General features: G+C 43.7%; 1 protein-coding gene across 1 annotated transcript in view; it reads left to right on the forward strand.

Annotated features, from left to right (window-relative positions):
- Window positions 1-1,493: 1,493 nt before the first annotated feature.
- Window positions 1,494-22,716, forward strand: part of LOC124612476 — a 630,115-nt gene continuing 608,892 nt past the window's right edge. The window contains exon 1 of the mRNA XM_047140710.1: window positions 1,494-1,549. The gene's annotated coding sequence lies outside the window, so the exon portion shown is untranslated. The remainder of the gene's footprint in view (window positions 1,550-22,716) is intronic.

Genomic DNA, 22,716 nt, shown 5'->3' on the forward strand with positions numbered 1-22,716 from the left:
GTAAAAACTGTAGAGGAAGAGTGAGACTGAATACATCCAGCAAATAATTGATGACGCAGGTTGCAAGTGCTACACTAGATATGGAGAGATTGGCACAGGAGAGGAATTCGCTCCGTCAGACCAGTCAAGAGACTGACGACTAAAAGAAAAGTGGAGAAGAGTTGGAGTGGTTTGCTTTACCATAAATGTTTTATAAAGATCCAATCATTACTCTGCTAGGATGTACTGAGAGGCTATAGAAATTCAAAAGCATAAAAATAACGGACAATAAGAACGATATAAATAGGCAGTGGGCCTTTGACAAACGAAGCAGAAAGCGTCAACTCTTTCCTGCTACAACCTTCCTAATACATGTCTGCGCGCCCCTCCGCGATTCTGAACTTATTTGCCTGAAACTACTATCGATGTGTCTAAATTCTCTGATGATATCTTTAGCACTAGAAGATGAAACTTCTACATCTACATCCACATCCATACTCCGCAAGCCACCTGACGGTGTGTGGTGGAGGGTACTTTGAGTACCTCTATCGGTTCTCCCTTCTATTCCAGTCTCTTATTGTTTGTGGAAAGAAAGACTGTCGGTATGCCTCTGTGTGGGCTCTAATCTCTGTGATTTTATTCTCATGGTCTCTTCGCGAGATATACGTAGGAGGGAGCAATACACTGCTTGACTCCTCGGTAAAGGTATGTTCTCGAAACTTCAACAACAGCCCGTACCGAGCTACTGAGCGTCTCTCCTGCAGTCTTCCACTGGAGTTTACCTATTGTTTCCGTAACGCTTTCGAGATTACTAAATGATCCTGCAACGAAGCGCGCTGCCCTCCGTTGGATCTTCTCTATCTCTTCTATCAACCCTATCTGGTACGGATCCCACACTGGTGAGCAGTATTCAAGCAGTGGGCAAACAAGTGAACTGTAACCTACTTCCTTTGTTTTCGGATTGGCACAATAATATGCCTTGTACACGGCCTAGTGCCCATAAAACAAAAATTACGAAGTTTGTTTGTTGTGTTAGTTGTATTAGTTACTGACTCCTGCACTCCGTATATGGTTAATGAATTTAGCGAAAATAAACTCCCCTCATGCGCATGTGCACACTTTGTAACCACTGATTGCAAAGGCAAGCAGCGGTATGGTGTGTGTAAGCTTCTGGAACACCTGGTAGGTGCTCCTTCTGTTGTAGTAGGGTAGAGAGGGGAATCGGCCTCTCGCTTATCAGTGTTCAGGCAGACTGCAGCGGCTGGCGCTTCCACGCGACACGTCGAGTCGTCGGAAAGCGCTTGCCGCTCCCTGCTGGGAACCGGCCGTTGTAGGATGACGACGGCCAGAGCCGCAGCCTCCTCGAGAGTGGGGGGCTACGCGATAAGTGCGTCAGGCGTGCGTAGCTTACGCAACGGCGGTTAGCGCGCTGGCGCGGCGGGGCGTCGGCAGACTGGCGGCAGTGGCGCGCGGGCAGCGGCGTGGCAGTGCGCGGACGGCGGTGAGTGTGTCCACAGGCGCTGACCTATTCTGAACGCGGCCAGCTGGCCAGGCCGGAAGTCGCTCCGCTGTACGTCACAACACAGTTGGCAGCACTTCTGCTATGTTCATCATAAGAATAAACTTGATGTAAACAAACACAAACACGATATTGGTCAACAGCTGTAGCACACGTACACTGGTGTTGTTCCGCACTTAGAAGTAGGGTCTACTCATGTATTAGATACCTTTTTACTACGTTACGCTAAATGAAACTCTTATGATATTCTAAAGCAGTTACAGCCAATCAACGTTTTTCTTAGTCATACTTACCTTTTTCGGTCATCAATCTTCTGAATTCCTCTCCTGTGTCATCCTCTTCGAGTAGCACTTGCAACCCACGTCCTCAGTTATTTGCTGGATGTATTCCACTCTCGGCCTTCCTCTACAGATTTTGCCCTCTACAGCTCCCTCTAGCATCATGGAAGTCATTCTCTCATGTCTTAAGAGATATCCTATCATTGCGCAGAACATCCTCGTTCCTTACCTAATTTTCAATATTCGTCCGTAGCACCACATCTCAAGTGCTTAGATTATCTTCTGTTTCGGTTTTCCCACCATGTTTCACTACCTTACAATACTGTGCTCCAAACGTACATTCTCGGAAATTTCTTCCTCAAATTAAGGCCTATGTTTGATACCAATAGACTTCACTTGGCCAGGAATGCCCTTTTTGCCAGTGTAAGTCTGCTTTTTGATGTCCTGCTTGCTCCCTTCGTCATTGGTTATTTTGCTGACTAGCTAGTAGAATTCCTTAACTTTATCTACTTCGTGACCATCAATCCTGATGTTAAGTTTCTCGCTGTTCTCATTTCTGCTACCTATCATTGCTTTCGTTTTCCTTCGATTTAATCTCAGTTCATATTCTGTACTCATTAAATTGTTCATTCCATTCACCAGATTATGTAATTCTTCTTCACTTTTACTCAGGACAGCAATATCATCAGCGAATCGTATCATTGATATTGTTTCACCTTGAATTTTGATTCCATTCCTGAACGTTTCTTTTGTTTTCCTCATTGCTTCTTCGGCGTGCAGATTGAACAGTAGTGGTGAAAGGCTGCATTCCTGCCTTATACCCTTTTTAATCTGAGCACTTCGTTCATGATCGGCCACCCTTATTATTCCTTCTTGGCTCTTGTATATTTTGTATATTACCCGTCCCTCCCTATAGCTTACCCCTATTTTCCTCTGAATTTCGAACATTTTTCACCATTTTACATGTCGAATGCTTTTTCCAGGTCTACAAATCCTATGGACGTGTCTTGATTTTTCTTTGGTCTTGTTTTCATTAACAACCGCAACGTTGGAATAACCTCTCTGGTGCCAAACTGATCGTCATCTAGTACATCTTCAATTTTCTTTTCCATTCTTCTGTGTGTTATTGCTGTCAGCAAGTTAGATGTGTGAGCTGTTAAACTGATTCTTCGATATTCTCGCACTTGTCAGCTCTTGCAGTCTTCGGAATTGTGTGGATGTTTTTTTCCCGAAAGTCAGATGGTATATCGCCATACTCTTACATTCTACACACCAATGTGAAGAGTTGTTTTGTTGCCCTTCCCCCAATGATTTTAGAAACTCTTATGGAATGTTATCTATCCCTTCTGCCTTATTTGACCTTAAGTCCTCCAAAGCTTTTATAAATTATGATTCTAATACTGGATCCCCTACCTCCTCTAAATCGACCCCTGTTTCTTTTTCTATTACGTGAGACAAATCATACAGGCTTTCAGTGTATTGTTTCCACCTATCCGCTCTCTCCTTTGTATTTAACAGTGGAACTCCCTTTGCACTGTTAATGTTACCACCCTTGCTTTTAATGTCACTGAAGGTTGTTTTGACATCCCTGCATGCTTAGACTGTCCTTCCGACAATCATTTCTTTTTCGATTTCTTTATATTTTTCATGAAACCATTTAGTCTTAGCTTTCCTGCACTTCCTGTATGTTTCATTCCTCAGTGACGTGTATTTCTGTATTCTTGAGTTTCCTGGAACATTTTTGTACTTCCTCCTTTCATCGATCAACTGAAGTATTTCTTCTGGTATCATGGTTTCTTCGCAGTTACCATCTTTGTACCTATGTTTTCCTTCCCTACTTCTCTGATGGCCTTTTTTAGAGTTTTCCATTCCTCTTCAAATGTACTGTCTACTGAGCTATTCCTTATTGCTGTATCTATAGCCTTGGAGAACTTCAAGCGTATCTTGTCAATTGTTAGTCCTTCCGTAACCCACTTCCTTGCGTACAGATTCTTCCTGACTACTGTCTTAAACTTCAGCTTGCTCTTCATCACTACTACATTGTGATCTGAATCGATGTCTGCTCCTGGGTACGCCTGTATCTGATTTCGGAATCTCTGTCTGACCATGATGTAATCTAACTGAAATCTTTCTGTATCACTCGGCTTTTTACAAGTATACCACCTCCTCCTGTGATTCGTGAATAGAGTATTCGCTATTACTAGCTGAAATTTATTGCAGAACTCAATTACTCTTTCTCCTCTCTCATTCCTTGTCCCCTGACCATATTCTCCTGTAACCGTTTCTTCTACTCCATCCCCTAGAATTGCATTCCAGTCCCTCATGACTATTAGATTTTCATCTCCCCTTATGTACTGTATAACCCTTTCAATATCCTCGTATACCTTCTCTATCTCTTCATCTTCAGCTTGCGACGTCGGCATGTATTCTTGAACTATCGTTGTCGGTATTGGTTTGCTGTCGATTCTTTAGCTGTGTACTTCTTATGTCAAACCTCGTGTACAGTCGCAGTCTCTATACTGTTTTGCTGTCATTGACGCGCTTGCAATACGTAAATGTCTGACGCTGCTTCCTACTTCGTCGTGAAACATGTGCTGAAACAGATTATTCTCAACGTTCTTTACAAGTTTCCAGAAAAAAAAAACGGCTCTGAGGTTTCCCATACTTAAGATGTTTTGAAAAGGGGATGCGTAGCTGAATCGGTAGCGTTGCACAATATTAAACTGAGAAGTATATGGATCACTGGTTCAGATCACGCTTTGGTCTTTCTTTTTTCGTTCAATTTGAAATTCCTACTTGTTTTAAATACAGAAATCATCAAATATACGCTAATTTCCACGTACCTAGTTAACACGTTTTATGAACAGTGGAGATATACTGCACGCAAAATTCCAGCTGTTGTTGCAGATATTCTTAGCTATTGATATTGTATAAAAGATTGTTAATAAAGGCTGTTTAAATTAAGAAAACACAAAAAATTAAAATTGCAGGACAAAAATGAAAAATCGAATGCTTTTTATCCAGAGTGATAAGTGTCTTAGAAATATGGAAATCAATTACTTCCACGCCATCCAGTGCACCGTACTGCAGTTTTACAGTTTCAACCGTATCACTGCAATGTGAACTCAAATAAACTGATCTGGAGCCAAGTTAAGGCATTTGTCACGAGGAATAACAAGATATTTAAGATATCAGAAGCACTGGAACTAAAGCACAAAACTTTGTCACACGTCACTGCCTAACGCTGATAGTATACAGAACCGTACATCGTAAAAGAAGAGAGGAAAATGTTATCACCGTAGCAGACGTCAGTTCCAGTACTGATATGCAAAGGCACCCATCCCCATGGCCAAGCCTCCCTTCCCCCCCCCCCCCCCCCTTTCCGAATCTCCAGCTACCAGGAAAAGGGACAACTATAGTATATTTAGGTATATTGCAAAATACTAAAAATACACCATATGATTAGGTCTGTGCCTCCCCCCCCCCCTTACTACAAACTATCGTAAGCGCGCCCTTATCGAGGAGTATACTGATGAGCCAAAACATTATGACCACCTGTTTAATAGTTTGTTTGTCCGTCTTCGGAACGAAAAACATCAGTGATTTGCCGGTAAGTTTGTGGAGGTATGTGACATTAGATGTCTACTCGCAGGTCATGTAATTCGCGTAAATACCGGGCCCTGATTTGTGTACGCGGTGACACAGACGGGTTCCGTAGGATCTGCGTCAGGCTAATTTGGTAACCGAGTTATCAACATAAGTTCACTATAACGCTCCTCAAACCACGGCAGCGCGATTATAGCTCCGTCACGCGGACAATTATACTGCCGAAAGATGACATCGTCGTCGGGGAAGACATCAAGCATGAAAGGATGCAGGTGGTTCGCAGTTATCAGCATGTCTTCGATTACTACCACAGTTCCAATGTAAGCGTAAGAGAGTATCTCCAACAGCACCAGCCTGCGTCCGTTTCGAGCCGCCGTTCACCTCGATGACTGCGTTTGTGGAGATGCCCAGCGACCTAGTCTAGCAAAAATGTGTTTGACCCGAAGAGCCGACTCGTTTCCATTGATCGACTGTCGAAACCCGATGGTCCCGTGCACTGCAATTGTATTTGACGATGTCGTTAGGCCAACACGTCAGTACGTAGGAGTTGTCTGCTGTGGAGCTCCTTGTTCGACAATGTACGATGTACGGTATGCTCCGAAACACATGTGCGTGCACCAGCGTTGTGGTCTTCAGGCAGAGATGCCACGTATCACCTCTTATGTAATCCGCCTCCGGTAGCTGAGTGGTCAGCGCGACAGAATATCAAACCTACGGGCCCGGGTTCGATTCCCGGCTGGGTCGGAGATTTTCTCCGCTCAAGGACTGGGTGTTGTGTTGTCCCAATCATCATCATTTCATCCCCATCGACGCGCAAGTCGCCGATGTGGTGTCAAATCGAAAGACATGCACCCGGCGAACGGTCTACCCGACTGGAGGCCCTTGTCACACGACATGTACATTTTACCATGTATATTAGTTTACAGAGCAGACAAGCCTCAGAACCCGATGTTCTGTGAAGAGTCGTGGACGTCCAACCATTTAGCGCCAATGGTAGTTTCACTGTTCTTTTACCTGCTTGCCGGCCGGGGTGGCAGAGCGGTTCTAGGCGCTACAGTCTGGAACCGCGCTACCGCTATGGTGGCAGGTTCGAGTCCTGCCTCCAGCATGGGTGTATGTGATGCCCTTAGGTTAGTTAGGTTTAAGTAGTTCTAGGGGACTGATGACCTTCAGACGTTAAGTCCCATAGTGCTCAGAGCCATTTGAACCATTTTTTTACCTGTTTCGATAGATGCTCACGACAGTAGCACGTGAACATTCGACCAGCTTCGCCATTTTCGAGATATTCGTTCGCAGGCTGTGCGTAATAATAACTGCCCTTTGCCAAAGTCGCTTTTCTCAATGGATTTCCCCATTTGCAGCCCATCTTCGCTAGGGTGATCCCCCGCCCGTTTCAGCTCCGTTACATACATTTGCAACCGTATCACGTGCCTGCAACGCTACCGGGCGGCATCCAGTGTCGCCGCGGCCAGTGATCATAATGTTTTGGCTTGTTTGTGTATTTCTCGTAATCGGATATGGAAGGAGTTCAAAGAGTATCAAAGACTGACAGTGCCTTCTGGCGCTTCAGTATTTAACTATACAATGAAACCCCTGAGACGTGCTTTTAAGGCGCACGTAGCTCGCACAGAAAAATTACCATGTATAAGTTCCGAATTTTCATCACACTTGTTTTTAATTACAATACTGTGATAGCTAAGAACGAGGGAATGGTATGCTTTCTGTTTGGTCCCCTAAGAAGGGTACAGTATTGGTGGAGTTTTGTCGAATATTATTTCATTCTGTTATAAATTCAGTTACATTGGAGGCTACATTATTTCTCTGCTCCTCTCTTTTTTACATCTGAACTGCAACCGCCCACATCACTGCAGGTTAGATGGATCAGCTGGCTGGTCAGTGCTGTCGAAGTTAAATGAACCAGTAGAACTGTCCCGTACTGTCACTGAGTCGAGGTGCGCGTAACCCACAGCATAAAACGTATCCCTGTTATCGTACTTGACTGCACTTGACAGCAAACGCGGATGAACACGAGCTGTGATGTTTACATCAGGTTTATTCAAATGGTTCAAATGACTGTGAGCACTATGGGACTTAACGTCTGAGGTCATCAGTCCCCTACAACTTAGAACTACTTAAACCTAACTGACCTACGGACATCCATGCCCGAGGCAGGATTCGAGCCTGCGACCGTAGCGGTCGCACGGTTCCAGACTGAAGCGCCTAGAACCGCTCGGCCATACCGGCCGGCTCAGGTTTATTATTTTGATGAAAATAGCATAACGCTGGCCACTCATACAATTTCGTCTCTTGCTACCTAGGTGCATCCGGTCTGCGGCGAACTGGAGAGTACACTACGTAATCAAAAGTAATATGCCCACCAGGTTAAAAAAGAAAAAAAAAGAAATGGGGGCAGCATTGTGTTGTCAGTGGAGAAGCAGTAACAGCAGAATGGATCATTCAGGAGAGATCAGCGACTTCGAACGTGGAGCAGTCATTGAATGTAACCTCAGTAATGAATCCATCTGGGACGTTCCAGCCCTCCTAGAGCTGTCGACTGTTGGTGGAAACGCGAAGGAACAACCACAGCTAAAGCGACTAGGCAGACCTCATGTATTGACAGGGACCGTTCAAGAGTGCGGAGGGTTGTCGTAAAAAAAAAATAAAATGACATAAGCAGAGGGAACTACTTGTAAATTCCGAAGTGCCATCAGCAGTACAGTTGGCGCCTTGACTGTGCGTAAGCAGTTAAAAAGAATGGGGAAGAATGGTCGATAAGCTCCTCATAATCCAGATATTTCTGTAGTCAGTGCTAAACGACTCTTGATTTGTGGTAATGAGCGATGGCACTGGACAGTGAATAATTGGAAACGACTGACTTGGAGTGATGAATGACGCTACACCTTCCGGCAGTGCGATAGAAAGGTTTTGCGAGTGCCTGGAGAACGTTGCCTGCCACAGTGTGTGGTGCTTTCATTAAAGTACGCACGACATGGTATTAAGTGTAGAGGTGTTTATCGTGGTTAGGCAGAGGTTCCCTTACTTCACTTACGAAAGCGGTATATGCGGAAAGATATGAACACATTTCAGCGTTGCTGCATAAGTGGTGGAACACTTCGGTTCAACGTCACAGTCTATTCTGTCATAAAGCATCATCTGTCAGCCAACGGTTTGTGGACAGTAACTTTCCTGAAATGAAATGGCCAATCCAGCACGCCGATCTGAACCCACCATTGAGCTGAGCTAGTTGACCTCGCTCCACACTCCAGCGTCCGACGTCGGCTCTTGAGCAATAATGGTCAACCACTCCCCCCACAGGCATTCAGACAGCTCCCTGAAAGTGTCCCCTGTAGAGTTCAAACTGTCCGCTAATACATGTCCTGATAGTTTGGATCAGATGGTGTATGTTTCTCAGTCTGACTGGAGTACTGTCTCCGGTAATCTCCGGTGCGGTGCAATACTATCATAAGAAGCGCCGTTCAAACCACAGGACGTGCAACGGTAACGAATGAGGCTGTCATCTCGCCAACGGACCGATTTTCTCCTCATGTAACAGAAATTTGTAACCGAGTTTCTGCTTTAATATGAGGGCGTGCTGAAAGTAATGCCTCCGAATTTTTTTATGTGAAAACCCTTAAAGCTTTTTTCAATAAAAGAAACGGTGACATTTATTCTTTAAGCCTACATATTTATTTCTCACCATAGTTAACCTGGCGACGAAAACATTTCTCCCAACGAGCGACCAGTTTGTTGATATAGTTAGTGTAGAATGTGTGAATTTGTTGGTGGAGCCACAACCTGATCTCTGCTACCCATCGCTTTATCGGTATCAAAGTACTCGAAAGTGTTCCTTAAGTTTTGGGAACACATGAAAATCCGATGGTACCAAGTCGGGACTGTGTGGAGGGTGATCGATGACAGAGAACTCAAGGCGTCGGATTGTTGCAGACTCCGCAGTGCTCGTGTGGTGTCTGGCAAGTGATGCTGAAGAAGAGGGTGCTCCACGTGTGGACGAACTATTCGAAACTCGACTATAGCACACTGTTTCTCACACACCTGTAGACAAACATCAGAAAGGGTTTTGCATCACCCCGGTTCCAAGAACTCCTGAAGATAGAAGTTGACTGTGGATATTATATCACAGACACAGTCCCTCTGACTACATCTACATCTATATCCATACTCCGCAAGCCACCTGACGGTGTGTGGTGGAGGGTACCTTGAGTACCTCTATCGGTTCTCCCTTCTATTCCAGTCTCGTATTGTTCGTGGAAAGAAGAATTGTCGGTACGTTTCTGTGTCGGCTCTAATCTCTCTGATTTTATCCTCATGGTCTCTTCGCGAGATATACGTAGGAGGGAGCAATATACTGCTTGTCTCTTCGGTGAAGGTATGACCTCGAACTTCAACAAAAGCCCGGACCGAGCTACTGAGCGTCTCTCCTGCAGAGTCTTCCACTGGAGTTTATCTATCATATCCGTAACGCTTTCGCGATTACTAAATGATCCTGTAACGAAGCGCGCTGCTCTTCGTTGGATCTTCTCTACCTCTTCTGTCAACCCTATCTGGTACGGATCCCACACTGCTGAGCAGTATTCAAGCAGTGGGTGAACAAGCGTACTGTAACCTACTTCCTTTGTTTTCGGATTGCATTTCCTCAGGATTCTTCCAATGAATCTCAGTCTGGCATCTGCTTTACCAACGATCAACTTTATATGATCATTCCATTTTAAATCACTCCCTAATGCGTACTCCCAGATAATTTATGGAATTAACTGCTTCCAGTTGCTGACCCGCTATATTGTAGCTAAATGTTAAGGGATCTATCTTTCTATGTATTCGCAGCACATTACACTTGTCTACATTGAGATTCAATTGCCATTCCCTGCACCATGCGTCAATTCGCTGCAGAACCTCCTGCATTTCAGTAAAATTTTCCATTGTTATAACCTCTCGGTATACCACAGCATCACCCGCAAAAAGCCTCAGTGAACTTCCGATGTCATCCACAAGGTCATTTATGTATATTATGAATAGCAACGGTCCTACAACACTCCCCTGCGGCACACCTGAAATCACTCTTACTTCGGAAGACTTCTCTCCATTGAGAATGACATGCTGCGTTCTGTTATCTAGGAACTCTTCAACAGTGCATATGCTCTTACTTTGATCATTAAACGACTGTGGGGAACTGTATCGAACGCCTTGCGGAAGTCAAGAAACACAGCATCTACCTGTGAACCCGTGTCTATGGCTCTCTGAGTCTCGTGGACGAATAGCGCGAGCTGGGTTTCACACGCCCGTCTTTTTCGAATCCATGCTGATTCCTACAGAGTAGATTTATAATCTCCAGAAAAGTCATTATACTCGAACATAATACGTGTTCCAAAATTCTGCAACTGATCGACGTTAGAGATATAGGTCTATAGTTCTGCACATTTTTCGACGTCCCTTCTTGAAAACGGGGTTGACCTGTGCCCTTTTCCAATCCTGTGGAACGCTACGCTCTTCCAGAAACCTACGGTACACCGCTGCAAGAAAGGGGGCAAGTTCCTTCGCGTACCCTGTGTAAAATCGAACTGGTATCCCATCAGGTGCAGCGGCCTTTCCTCTTTTGAGCGATTTTAATTGTTCCTCTATCCCTCTGTCGTCTATTTCGTTATCTACCATTTCGTCATCTGTGCGACAATCTAGAGTTGTCAGAGATGTCACTAAACCCACCCGTAGATGTAAACAACCAAGCATGAGCAGCGCCTATTAGACAGAGCGTGTCCGACAACCATCAGTTCCAGTCATTCCACCAGGAAGGAGGTACACGGCAGAGATACAGAGAGAGACGGGAAGTGTCGATGACATGCCTCGCTCACGCCGCCCAAGGGTTACTACTGCAGCGGATGACTGAACCTACGTATTATGGCTCGGAGGAACCCAGACAGCAACGCCACCATGTTGAACAATGCTTTTCGTGCAGCCACAGGAAGTCGGGTTACGACTCAAACTCTGCGCAATAGGCTGCATGATGCGCAACTTCACTCCCGACGTCCATGGCGACGTCCATCTTTGCAACCACGACACCATGCAGCGCGGTACAGGCGGGCCCAACAACATGCCGAATGAACCGCTCAGGATTGGCATCACGTTCTCTTCACTGATGAGTGTCGCATATGTCTTCAACCAGACAACCGTCGGAGACGTGTTTGGAGGCAATCCGGTCAGGCTGAACGCCTTAAACACACTGTCCAGCGAGTGCAGCAAGGTGGAGGTTCCCTGCTGTTTTGGGGTGGCATTATGTGGCACCGACGTACACCGCTGGTGGTCATGGAAGGCGCCGTAACGGTTGTACGATACATGAATGCCAACCTCCGACCGATAGCGCAACCACACCGACAGCATATTGGCGGGGCATTCGCCTTCATGGACGACAATTCGCCCCTCCCCCCCCCCCCCCCCCCATCCATCGTGCACGTTTTGTGAATGACTTTCTTCAGGATAACGACATCGGTCGACTAGAGTGGCCAGCCTGTTCTCCAGACATGAACCCTATCGAACATGCCTGGAATAGATTGAAAAGGGCTGTTTATGGACGACGTGACTCACCAACCACTCTACGGGATCTACGCCGAATCGCCGTTGAGGAGTGGGACAATCTGGAAGAAAAGTGCCTCGATGAACTTGTGGATAGTAAGCCAGGTCGAATACTGGCATGCATCGATGCAAGAGGACCTGTTACTGAGTATTAGAGGTACCGGTGCGTACAGCAATCTGGACCACCACCTCTGAAGGTCTCGCCGTATGATGGTATAACATGCAGTGTGTGGTTTTAATGTGCAGTAAATGGACGGAAATGATGTTTATGTTGATCTCTATTCCAATTTTCTGTACAGGTTCCGGAACTCTCGGAACCAAGGTGATGCAAATCTTTTTTTGATGTGTATAGTTGCGTTACACTCTGCCAAGTTACACGCTACAATTCGTAGCTCTCTAGCGGCAGAGTGCTGCGGATATGTAGAGATGAAGAATGAAGATGTAGAATGTTAACAATGTTTTTTATTTAAAAATCTTTAAGAGTTTTCACATACAAAATTCCGAGGCCTTACTTTTTGAGTACATCCTCGTATATCAGTCATACCTATTGCTCATTGACTATGGGTTTATTACCAAAAATAAATTACTTATCTGAAAAATGAGGTTCTTAATTTTTTTTTCTATGGATACGAGATCAGGGGCACAGTCGGAAAAACCACTCTACATAAAATCCTTATCAATTATAATAAGGCCGTTAGATTTATTACAAGTACGCCCTGGTTCGTACCGAACACATACATAGGTTGTCCCGGAAATGTTGCGACAAACTTCTAGGGGTTGTAAAGGGTGGTTCTCTACACACCTGACTGCAAACGACTGCTCTGATGTCGTATCAACAACCGCGCAGTACGCCGCAACACTCGGACACCACCCGTGGAACAGATTCAGGTGGAACAGCCCATGCCATGGCTTTTAGCCACTCAATTTTATTTCTCAGAGCTAAACACTTGTTTGTTTGTTTTTTGTCAGAGATAAAGGTATCTTGATAACGTTGTGACAAAAATTTCTGCCAGACCGTGATTCGAAACATCCTGTTGATATGAGCAGTTGCCTTAAACAATCTCGCTTCCAGAAGCAACTCATACTCTTGTCACTTATATTAACTTACATTTAATTTTATCTTTCTGGACAAACAACCAGATTATCCCTCCGAATGTAGCGCCATTTGAGGAATTGACACCGAGGAATTACCGAGCTATGGGGGCACAAATCAACTGAATTAAGTCTAGTAAAATAAAATGAATGGAAACAGTGGAGATGAAATCGTTTAAATACAGTGACTTGATTTAGATGTGAAACTGTTGTGATAAATGAAAATGTATTGGCACGTGCTGATGCCACTATGTGATGCTTACATGCGGGTACATGGAGTCCCTTGGCATTTTGTCAAGGTCTCTCAGTGGCTTACAGTACAGCTGTCCAGGCACTGAACATGTGCATCTGCTCGTTAGCCTTAAAACACAGAGCTGGGGACTCGTGCCTTCAGTAAGACAATGCGCTGTGGCACCACTCCCGAACACCGACGGAGTAATTTTAGTAACCGTCCACAGACTTTAGTTTCTAGTGTCTACTCTGACTCCGTAGTTCGTCCTTTTCTTTACAAACTAAATGAGGTGAAAGTGAGGTTAATCTGTTTTAAATTAATTGCAGAGTGTGCAGTTTCCTGTATTTCGATGTTGTGTGGAACTGAGACAGTTGGTTATTGTTAGTTTCAGGAAAGGTATCTCGCCATAGCATCGTACATTAATAAAAGAAATCTGTGAGTAAAGGCGGATTTTATTTACAGCTTACGTTTATGAAACAATCACTTTTTCAAACACCGCCATAATGGATAAGGGATGATGACACACTGAGAGACGTCATGGTAAAGTACAGCATATTGAGAAAGCGATTCTCAAGCTCTAAAGTTTTTCGAATTAAGATGGATTGTCGAGAAGTTGAATGGGCTTCTGATAGAAGGCTGCTAATTCGGCAATTATTTAAAAACATAAAAATATATGCTGTATTCTTGTAGTGAAGTGCTATGTAGAATCGTAAGACACACCGGTATGTGTTACGCAGAGAAGATGTGGCAGGGACCCAAGCCGGATGCCCCCTCGCGACTGTCAGTCAGCTGGCGGCTTTATCGCGGCTCAGGCGTCTTTAACTGACTGTCAGAATCAGGGCAGATAAGGAAAGGAAGCGAGCCACAGATATCGTTTATATAAGGCTTATGTAAGGACAATGAATGAATGGACTCCTCTTTGTCCATCTTCCATTCAATAAACGCATATATTTGTTCAAATGCCTGTGAGCACTATGGGACTTAACATCTGAGGTCATCAGTCCCTAGACTTCGAGCTACTTAAACCTAACTAACATCACTCACATCCATGCCCGAGGCAGGATTCGAATCTGCAACCATAGCGGTTGCACGGTTCCAGAGTGAAGCGCCTAGAACCGCTCGGCCACAACGGCCGGCGGAGATCTCATTTTAAGTCGACAGCAGCGTAATGGCTTTCCTGGTACAAAGACTTTAGAAATTCTGTACGGAAGTTCATGCTTTCTTCAATGTTTACCATCGTGTCGATCGATTTGTATATTCTCTCTTCACCCGGAATTTTCTGTTGAATTGTTGTTGTGGTTTTCAGTCCAGAGACTGGTCTGATGCAGCTCTCCATGCTACTCTATCCTGTGCAAGCTTCTTCATCTCCCCGTACCTACTGCAACCTACGTCCTTCTGAATCTGTTTAGTGTATTCATGTCTTGGTCTCCCTCTACGATTTTTACCCTCCACGCTGCCCTCCAATACTAAAATGGTGATCCCTTGATGCCTCAGAATATGCCCTACCAACCTATCCCTTCTTCTAGTCGAGTTGTGCCACAAATTTCTCTTCTCTCGAATTCTATTCAATACCTCCTTATTAGTTATGTGATCTACCCATCTAATCTTCAGCATTCTTCTGTAGCACCACATTTCAAAAGCTTCTATTCTCTTCTTGTCTAAACTATCTATCGTCCACATTTCACCTCCATACATGGCTACACTCCATACAAATACTTTCAGAAACGACTTCCTGAGACTTAAATCTACACTCGATGTTAACAAATTTCTCTTATTCAGAACCGCTTTCCTTGCCATTGCCAGTCTACATTTTATATCCTCTCTACTTCGACCATCATTAGTTATTTTGCTCCCCAAATAGCAAAGCTCATTTACTACTTTAAGCGTCTCATTCTCTAATCTAATTCCCGCAGCATCACCCGATTTAATTCGACTACATTCCATTATCCTCGTTTTGCTTTTGTTGATGTTCATCTTATATCCTCCTTTCAAGACACTGTCCATTCCGTTCAGCTGCTCTTCCAGGTCCTTTTCTGTCTCTGACAGAATCACAATGTCATCGGTGAACCTCAGAGTTTTTATTTCTTCTCCATAGATTTTAATACCTACTCCGAATTTGGAATATTAAAGTTGATATCGACGACAGTATTATTTTTAGTTGCCAAAATTTCCCTTTTAAAATAGTCAGTTCGGCTTGGTACAGTTATGAAGAATGTGTGGATAAATTTGATCGAAGAGTTCGTTTTTAGCAGTGGCTATGATGCAGAAATCACTGTTGAGATTAATGATGCTGGTCGGCTAGTGAATAGGGTATGTACCTTAGCCTATCTGTAAGAATTGTGAGCAAAATATGCTGTCGTTTCATCTTTCGATTGTTCAGGTTTCATATATTTTGTTAGTCACAGTGTTTGTATCTGTGGCCGGAGATGTGATTTTTTTAACCGTGCATAGATTGCTATTGCTGACTTGGAGACAACTGGAAGTGTTTGTCGAAAATCTCCTGAGAGTATGAGTAGAGCTCCTCCCACCACTTCAGTTTTCTCGCAAGTCTTGTAATGTTCTGTCCATGGCTTAGAGTGATTCGCCCCAGAAGATAATTTTAGCTTGCTTTAGATTTTCACCCCGTCTAGATACTCTTGAGATTAAACACACCACGAACTGTCCTCCTTCTATAAGTTGAGAGTATGAGTAGAGCTCCTCCCACCACTTCAGTTTTCTCGCAAGTCTTGTAATGTTCTGTCCATGGCTTAGAGTGATTCGCCCCAGAAGATAATTTTAGCTTGCTTTAGATTTTCACCCCGTCTAGATACTCTTGAGATTAAACACACCACGAACTGTCCTCCTTCTATAAGTTGAGAGTATGAGTAGAGCTCCTCCCACCACTTCAGTTTTCTCGCAAGTCTTGTAATGTTCTGTCCATGGCTTAGAGTGATTCGCCCCAGAAGATAATTTTAGCTTGCTTTAGATTTTCACCCCGTCTAGATACTCTTGAGATTAAACACACCACGAACTGTCCTCCTTCTATAAGTTGAGAGTATGAGTAGAGCTCCTCCCACCACTTCAGTTTTCTCGCAAGTCTTGTAATGTTCTGTCCATGGCTTAGAGTGATTCGCCCCAGAAGATAATTTTAGCTTGCTTTAGATTTTCACCCCGTCTAGATACTCTTGAGATTAAACACACCACGAACTGTCCTCCTTCTATAAGTTGAGAGTATGAGTAGAGCTCCTCCCACCACTTCAGTTTTCTCGCAAGTCTTGTAATGTTCTGTCCATGGCTTAGAGTGATTCGCCCCAGAAGATAATTTTAGCTTGCTTTAGATTTTCACCCCGTCTAGATACTCTTGAGATTAAACACACCACGAACTGTCCTCCTTCTATAAGTTGAGAGTATGAGTAGAGCTCCTCCCACCACTTCAGTTTTCTCGCAAGTCTTGTAATGTTCTGTCCATGGCTTAGAGTGATTCGCCCCAGAAGATAATTTTAGCTTGCTTTAGATTTTCACCCCGTCTAGATACTCTTGAGATTAAACACACCACGAACTGTCCTCCTTCTATAAGTTGAGAGTATGAGTAGAGCTCCTCCCACCACTTCAGTTTTCTCGCAAGTCTTGTAATGTTCTGTCCATGGCTTAGAGTGATTCGCCCCAGAAGATAATTTTAGCTTGCTTTAGATTTTCACCCCGTCTAGATACTCTTGAGATTAAACACACCACGAACTGTCCTCCTTCTATAAGTTGAGAGTATGAGTAGAGCTCCTCCCACCACTTCAGTTTTCTCGCAAGTCTTGTAATGTTCTGTCCATGGCTTAGAGTGATTCGCCCCAGAAGATAATTTTAGCTTGCTTTAGATTTTCACCCCGTCTAGATACTCTTGAGATTAAACACACCACGAACTGTCCTCCTTCTATAAGTTGAGAGTATGAGTAGAGCTCCTCCCACCACTTCAGTTTTCTCGCAAGTCTTGTAATGTTCTGTCCATGGCTTAGAGTGATTCGCCCCAGAAGATAATTTTAGCTTGCTTTAGATTTTCACCCTGTCTAGATACTCTTGAGATTAAACACACCACGAACTGTCCTCCTTCTATAAGTTGAGAGTATGAGTAGAGCTCCTCCCACCACTTCAGTTTTCTCGCAAGTCTTGTAATGTTCTGTCCATGGCTTAGAGTGATTCGCCCCAGAAGATAATTTTAGCTTGCTTTAGATTTTCACCCTGTCTAGATACTCTTGAGATTAAACACACCACGAACTGTCCTCCTTCTATAAGTTGAGAGTATGAGTAGAGCTCCTCCCACCACTTCAGTTTTCTCGCAAGTCTTGTAATGTTCTGTCCATGGCTTAGAGTGATTCGCCCCAGAAGATAATTTTAGCTTGCTTTAGATTTTCACCCTGTCTAGATACTCTTGAGATTAAACACACCACGAACTGTCCTCCTTCTATAAGTTGAGAGTATGAGTAGAGCTCCTCCCACCACTTCAGTTTTCTCGCAAGTCTTGTAATGTTCTGTCCATGGCTTAGAGTGATTCGCCCCAGAAGATAATTTTAGCTTGCTTTAGATTTTCACCCCGTCTAGATACTCTTGAGATTAAACACACCACGAACTGTCCTCCTTCTATAAGTTTGGCTGCAACGCCGAATGATGCCAGTGTTTAGGACGTATTTCTGCCAGCAACATATTTATTAGAAACTTTTTCCCGCTGCCGCCGAGTGCGTCCAAGTAAATAATCCTGCTATTTATTGTCAACTAAACATAGATTGCCAATGTTAACGTGAAATGTAAGGTTGCTACATAGAAGCGAGAAGGGTGGACTCCTCGATCTTCTTGAGGAGATGGAGATCTTTTGCCACCAAAGAAATGCTAAGTGTAACCTGATCAATGATCAGGTCATAATGAAAACTGCCTGCTTGAAAGCAGTGAAAAGGGCCGAAGATCAGTCGCTACCTCACGCCATTATGTAGCAGCCACTTGCATAAGATCTAAACGAGTACCACTTTCATAACACTATATTTATATAACTTATTGCATTAGAATAACACACAAACTCATGAGGGTAACTATTAGCAACAATTAATACGTAAAACCGTCATTTTTCAACATAAGTGTTCAAAAGATCACGCTTTATCAATTTGTTCTTATTTCTCGGCCACTAAGCGCAAAATATTGAAATGATGCTTACAAGCGCTAATAGCGCCAACAAAGTGCATTTTGTAAATAAAGTTCACGTTATATCTTTTGTCAAGTAACAACTAATTAAGTTAAGACAGGTCCCAACACGACAAAATACGCAATACTTCCCATAACGTTCCTTACGTAGCCATATCAGTTTTATAATTAATTTTAGCCCATGAGGCGTAACTGTTACTGTTACTTGCTATAGTAATTTTAAACATCTAGCACATTACAGACATGAGAAAAAGAAAGAATTGTAATTTTACATAGTTTTACTCATAATAATTTCATGTTACTACTCAGTTACTATACAACATAAATATTACAAAAAAATGTCGTCAAAACTGTTAACTTCAGGCGCAGCTCATAGAGGGCGCTATACGCAAAACCGATGTGTACTGTGAAACCAACATATAATTTTACGACAGTAATGGTTGAACTGTGTAAACATTCACTTGAGCATGAACAACTGCTACAATTCCGCACTGGTATGTAATGTTAACATCCAAAGACAACAATGTGATGGACTTATAACTTTTGTAAATCACATTGCAATAAATACTCTTGTATTTGTTTTAGCATTGATAATGACCTGACACATATCGAAATCTGATCTGCGTTGTGACTATAAATGTCATATTAAAGAAACTTAATTCTACGACTGATTGCTGCTCTATCTAACCCAATCCTGCCAGTTTTGTTGTCGGTCCGGACCATGATAACGTTGTAAGTTTTCTTTTGATTATAATTGAGGTGTGGTTTGTTGTGAGCAATGTATTGAAGTACTTTGGTGATATTGTAGGTGTTTTCCTTTGTAATTTCGAAGTTTAGCACACTGATACCATACTTTCATGGTTCTTGCATCCCAAGTTGTACTAAGGTCTGGATGTTTATTGCTAAATAGTTATCTTCTGCGCTAATGAGTGTTTCGTTGAAAACGTTAAATTCCATTGTCAGTTCACGATGAGCTTGTCGGATTTCGTACAGTATGTCGTCACTCATGCTCTCTTTCAAGGAGTCCCGTAGCTGTTTCGAATTAGATGGGTTACATGTTGTTAGTATTATGGCGAATAAGTCCCTCATTTGCTCGGTTGAGGCTGTGAGCGAGGCTTCTTGTAGTGTTAATTCACAGTGGCTGTCATTTTCCAGTACTCCTAAGCGTTGGCGTGCTTCTCTGTACGTCTGGAATAGGTAACCATCAACAGTCTTGCATTCCGTCAAACTTGTTGGTACCCGTACTTCGTGTAGCAACATCCAGAGATAGAAACATTCGGCGTTGTTCAGATGTACGGTATATACACTCTGCCTAGTGCGCGCCAGTTTTCAAGATTCCTGGATGATGATCTGGAATTCCTTGTTTTCTTCGTTGAAAGAATATTCTTGTTGTATTCCACGTATAATAGGTAAGGACGTCGACATATAACAATGTTTTCGCGAATGGATCCGTTTGGCACAATTGGAAGAAGTTGTTAATGTTGTGTTTTGAGGTGCTTCGCATGCAATTTATCTGGCGGCGTCTTTTGTGAAGCCTATTCAGTTTCCTAAAGTACTGCTAGATGTTGCACAGTTGTTTTACGTTCTTATATGGGAAAACCGAAAATCCGCCACGCTGCTTCGTTACTGTTGATGTATCTTCCTATTTGGCACATGAGGATCTCGTTGTTTCTGTTTAGTTGTTCGCTGTCTTTGGTTATTTGAAATACTGCCTTTGTTCACATACTTACAAATATATTTGATGGGTTTCACTATACTGCAGTTTTCTACGTTTATTTGCGCTTGGACTTTGTTGGAAGGTACTGTGTTATAACGTACTACCCATTGATTATTCGTTTACAGCTCGTCGCTGCCTCGTAATCGTATTTTCGCTGTGAAGCCGCCGTTTTTGGGTGATCGTCTTCTGTATTTGGGATAGCCATCAATTCAGGTTTGGTGTGGTGTCCAAGTATGGTTGAAAAATTGTTCAAATGGCTCTGAGCACTATGGGACTTAACATCTGAGGTCATCAGTCCCCTAGAACTTAAAACTACTTAAACCTAACTAACCTAAGGACATCACATACATCCATGCCCGAGGCAGGATTCGAACCTGCGACCGTAGCAGTCGCGCGGTTCTAGACTGTAGCGCCTAGAACCGCTCGGCCACATCGGCCGGCCGCCCAAGTATGGTTTTGGGTATTTTTTTGTACATTTTCAGTCACTCATAAATAACAAATTCGGGTTTAATGGCCTTGGTCTAGGGGTAGCGTCTTTGGCTCATAACCTACAAGTCTCTGGTCCCGGGTTCGAATCCCGCTGATGCTTAGATTTTGATAAATAACCAGTATTGACGGCCGGCATAAGAAGTCACCCTCACCCGGCTAACGGCCTTGTCAAAGTGGGTGGAGGAGCGGACAGCGGTTCAGGGTACTCTCTTGTCCTAGGGCTGGAAAACTGCCTCTAAAGGCAGAAGAACCAGCAGTGATCGACGGCGAGAGGATGCAGAAGGAAATGGAAACCACTGCATTAAAGACACGTATCGTGTATCCACAGGACATGTGGCCTGTAATTGAAGGAGTGTCATGATCAGCTCTCCATTGGCAAAAGATTCCGGAATAGTCCCCCATTCGCATCTCCTGGAGGGGACTGCCGAGAGGGAGGTTATAATGAGAAAAGATTGAATAATCAACGGAAGTGTTCCATTAAGTTTCGGGTGTGCAGCCACAAGAAATCTTCTTCTTCTTCTTCTTCTTCTTCTTCTAATATTTCGGCTGTATAACGTTCAGCCATCTTCAGAGTAAGCCGCAGGACTGCCGCTCCAGTGCTTGCTTCGTCCCTTTATACTCGTGTACCGCGCGACTGCGCATGCGGCCACAGATGCAAATGCGCCAGAGACATTGGTCGGCGGCAGAGACGTGCATAATGCGCGAGTTGTATCTATGACTCCGCAGTCGACCTGTGTTGGCATATCGATGTATCATTGTGAGCTGCACTGTGGCACGTCTTTGTGAGGTTATTACAGCAAGTGCCGGATTCCATGATTTATCAAGATTGAAACCACTATCTCTATTTATTAAATTCGTCGTCAAGCGAATTTCAATTGCCTCCTTCACTATCGAGTCCCAAAAGGATGATGTAGTTGCCAAAATTTCGACGTTGTCGCGCGCTACACGAGTATAAAGGGACGAAGCGAGCACTGGAGCGGCAGTGCTGCGGCTCACTCTGAAGATGGCTGAACGTTATACGGCCGAAATATTAGAAGAAGGAGATTTCTTGCGGCTACACACCCGAAACTTAATGGAACAGTCTCTGCGCCGCCAAAACCTGAAGATTCACTTCAAATCAACGGAAGGATCGGGGCGTGGAATGTCAGAAGCTTGAACGTGGTAGGGAAACTAGAAAACCTGAAAAGGGAAATGCAAAGGCTCAATCTAGATTCAGCAGTGGTCAGTGAAGTGAAGTGAAAAGAAGACATGGATTTCTGGTCAGATGAGTATAGGGTAATATCAACAGCGGCAGAAAGTGGTATAACTGAAGTAGGATTCGTTATGAATAGGAAGGTAGGGCAGTCAGTGTGTTTCAGTGAACAGTTCAGTGACCTGGTCGTTCTTATCAGAATCGATAGCAAACCAACACCGATAACGATAGTTCAATACACATGCCGATGTCGCAAGCTGAAGATGAAGAGATAGAGAAAGTGTATGAGGGTATTGAAAGGGTGATACAGTATGTAAAGGGGGATGAAAATTTAATAGCCATGGGGGTTGGATTCCGGTTGTAGGGGAAGGAGTAGAAGGTTACAGGAGAATGTGGGCTTGGGGCAAGGAATGAGTAAGGGGAAACACTAATTGAGTTCTGTAACAAGTTTCAGCTAGTAATAACAAATACCCTGTTCAATAACCAAGAAAGGAGGAGGTATACTTGGAAGAGACCGGGTGATACAGGAAGATTTCGGTTAGATTACATCATGGCCAGACAGAGATTCCAAGATCAGATACAGGCGTAGCCAGGAGCAGATATAGACTCAGATCACAGTATAGTAGTGACGAAGAATAGGCTAAAGTTTAAGACATTAGTTAGGAAGAAGCCATACGCAAAGCAGTGGAATACGGAAGTACTTACAAATGACGAGATACGCTTGAAGTTCTCTAAGTCTATAGATACAGCAATAAGGAATAGCTCAGTAAACAGTACAGTTGAAGAGGAACAGACATCTCTAATAATGGCCAGCACAGAAGTTGGGAATGAAAACGTAGGTACAAAGAAGGTAATTGCGATGAAACCATGGGT

This window comes from Schistocerca americana, chromosome 4 (genome assembly GCF_021461395.2).
Source record: "Schistocerca americana isolate TAMUIC-IGC-003095 chromosome 4, iqSchAmer2.1, whole genome shotgun sequence".
Lineage (NCBI taxonomy): Eukaryota > Metazoa > Arthropoda > Insecta > Orthoptera > Acrididae > Schistocerca > Schistocerca americana.